Raw genomic sequence first — 2,577 nt, forward strand, 5'->3', positions numbered from 1 at the left:
CCCCCCAGTGAGCACCCCTCAGCTGGGCTCCTCTGCACAGTGGAGGATGGGAGTCACTGTGCCTCTGACCAGAGGCTTTTCCAAGACACCCAAAGCCTCTCCTCCCTCCACCCCTTGGTTCGAGGGTCTGTGGGAGCCTGGCAGCTGATAGCCCTGGGGCTGTGGTCTCCACCTTGGAGGTGTTAAGCCTGTGCTTTGTGAATGTCCCCAGCCCTGAGCTGTTACTTTATCTTATCTTCATCAGGGAGCGGTGTAAGGCCCCAGTCAGGGCCCTATTCAGGGTGTGCTAGTCTTCTTTGCAGCTTTTGTAATACAGTTTTAAAAGGCCTTCAAGAAAATTTTTAAGTCATAAACCATAATATTTCAGTCTCTGACAGCAATAAATAAAACAAGGAGTGGGAAGCAGGAAAAGGTATACAAGCATTAGGGCCACACAAAGAATTAGAATATTCTGAAAAAAAATTAAAATCTGGCTGGCCTCCTGAATCTCTCTCCTGTCCCAGATTTAGTTTCTAATAATCTGTCCCATCTGTGACACACAGGATCACTGGGGCATTTTCGGGGTTGATTCATCCAAACATAAGAGATCCCATCCACAAGGATGCATCTTTCCTGCACAGAACTGACTTTGTGGAAGCAGGTAATTGGAAGCAATTAATCACACCAGAGACAAACAAACTTAGACATAAATCATTAAGCTAACAAGAACATGACCTGCTTCTCTACCCCCTTCCATCTCCTCATCTGCCTCCACGCAGCTTGGAAGAAAGGCCTTGGCTTGCAGAGAAAATGTTACCAGTGCATTTTATGGCTTATAATGAGAGCAGGAGGGCTTGCTTTATTTTTTTCCTTTGTACTTTTAATCCCTTGTGTGACTATGATGTGAGCATGTCTCTGTAGATCTTCCATACTGAGACCTCCAGCTGTATATAAAGAGAGAGCACTCTATTTAACCAGCATTAAGCATCTTTTGCTATATCACAAGTGTACTGCCCATTCAGCAAGTTTTCATGCTTGAAATACCCACACTGACTCTTGAGATGTGTCAGCTAGTTTGTGTAACAAACTAGTTCTGATAACGTGCCTTTATGACCACTGTCTGCAGCATCTCAGCTCTCATTCACATTCATCGTGCAATACAAGAGCCTTGCATCTCTGACCTCATTGCCCACAACCCACTTGTAATACTTTAGATTTAATGGTCTTATTGTTGAGCTGCCCTTGGAGGGATCCTTATGCTTTTCCTACCGGTCTCCTTGAAAAAGGTGTCTTATCAGAGCATTTGCACTTCAAAGTGCTCTAGGAGGGCCTGAATCAGCAGCCGTCTCACCAAACACAGCTTCTAGCTGGAGGAGAAGCTGGATTGTGTCCTTCACAAAGAGCAGGTGCTTTAGGAAATGAGAATGAATTACAAAAGGACAGGTAACAGATCCTGGTCTCTTCTTTGCTACTCCATATTCTTTTATGTCCAGAAAAGCCCCTAAACTGGCTGGTGCAGGAAACACCCTCCAGTTAACTGGTTGCCAGGTGATGGGAATCCTTGAAATGGAGAAGTTACACAGCTGATTATATTCTTATCCTTTGTAACGTGAAATAATGACAATTTTGATACAGACAATACTGAGAAAAGACTAACTGGAGAAACGAGCTAGCCAAAACAGAAATCTTGGAATTTGACTGGTGTAGACTTGAAGAAGCAGGAGCACAAGGGTGATCACAAGTACATGTATGACAAGAGAGCCTGAAGTGTGCAAATGAAATATCCAACTGCAGCAACTCTGTTACAAAGGAATAATCAGCCAAAGAGGAGACAAAAACTAATAATGTGTAAATTTTGTCTACACAAAAGGCTGTCTAGGTTAACACGATGATTCAATCCCCTGGAAAGGTATTTAGTCAGAAACATGCAGTTCTGTCCCACAAGGTGCAATCTCTGAATAGAAGGAAACATGAATTGTTGCTTTTTATGTTTAACTAGGTGTATAGGAAATCTAGATGACCCAAGTGATAAGAGTCCACCTTCAAACTCAGGAAACTTATCTAAAATATAGTAAACGAGTCAGTGGTAAGAGCCAAGACCACCCCTATTTAAAATCCTTTTGGGGACACCTCTTTCACCCACCTTTATACATTACAATGTATGTACACCTCTCTCTGAACTAGCTCCAAGCGCAGTCAATGAAGAGAAATAAGTACACGGGGGATCTGAATCATCTGGTCTATTTTAGCTCTCTACTTTAGGAGATGAATCACCTCTTGCCTGCTTCTCTCTGGCTACATGGGAAGTCTGATTACTCGTTCAGATGCAGATGATTACCTTGTAGATGTTTCTGTTGGAAATGATGTGCATTATCTTTCAGAACTCTTTGATATATTGAATGGTTGTGTGAAGAACTGAACCTATGTTTAGTTTTTGACAGTGAAGAGGATTAACTGAGTAATGACAAGAGATGGCTGCAATGATTGGGGAAGAATAGATTAGTCCATTCTCAGTTCCCTTGTAAAGCCCAAAATGTGAAGAAGGAGTATCTCCATGACTAGCAGAATTAATGTCTCATACTGTGTCACGTGGCATTC

Source organism: Corvus brachyrhynchos, unplaced genomic scaffold (genome assembly GCF_000691975.1).
Source record: "Corvus brachyrhynchos isolate BGI_N302 unplaced genomic scaffold, ASM69197v1 scaffold187, whole genome shotgun sequence".
Taxonomy (NCBI): domain Eukaryota; kingdom Metazoa; phylum Chordata; class Aves; order Passeriformes; family Corvidae; genus Corvus; species Corvus brachyrhynchos.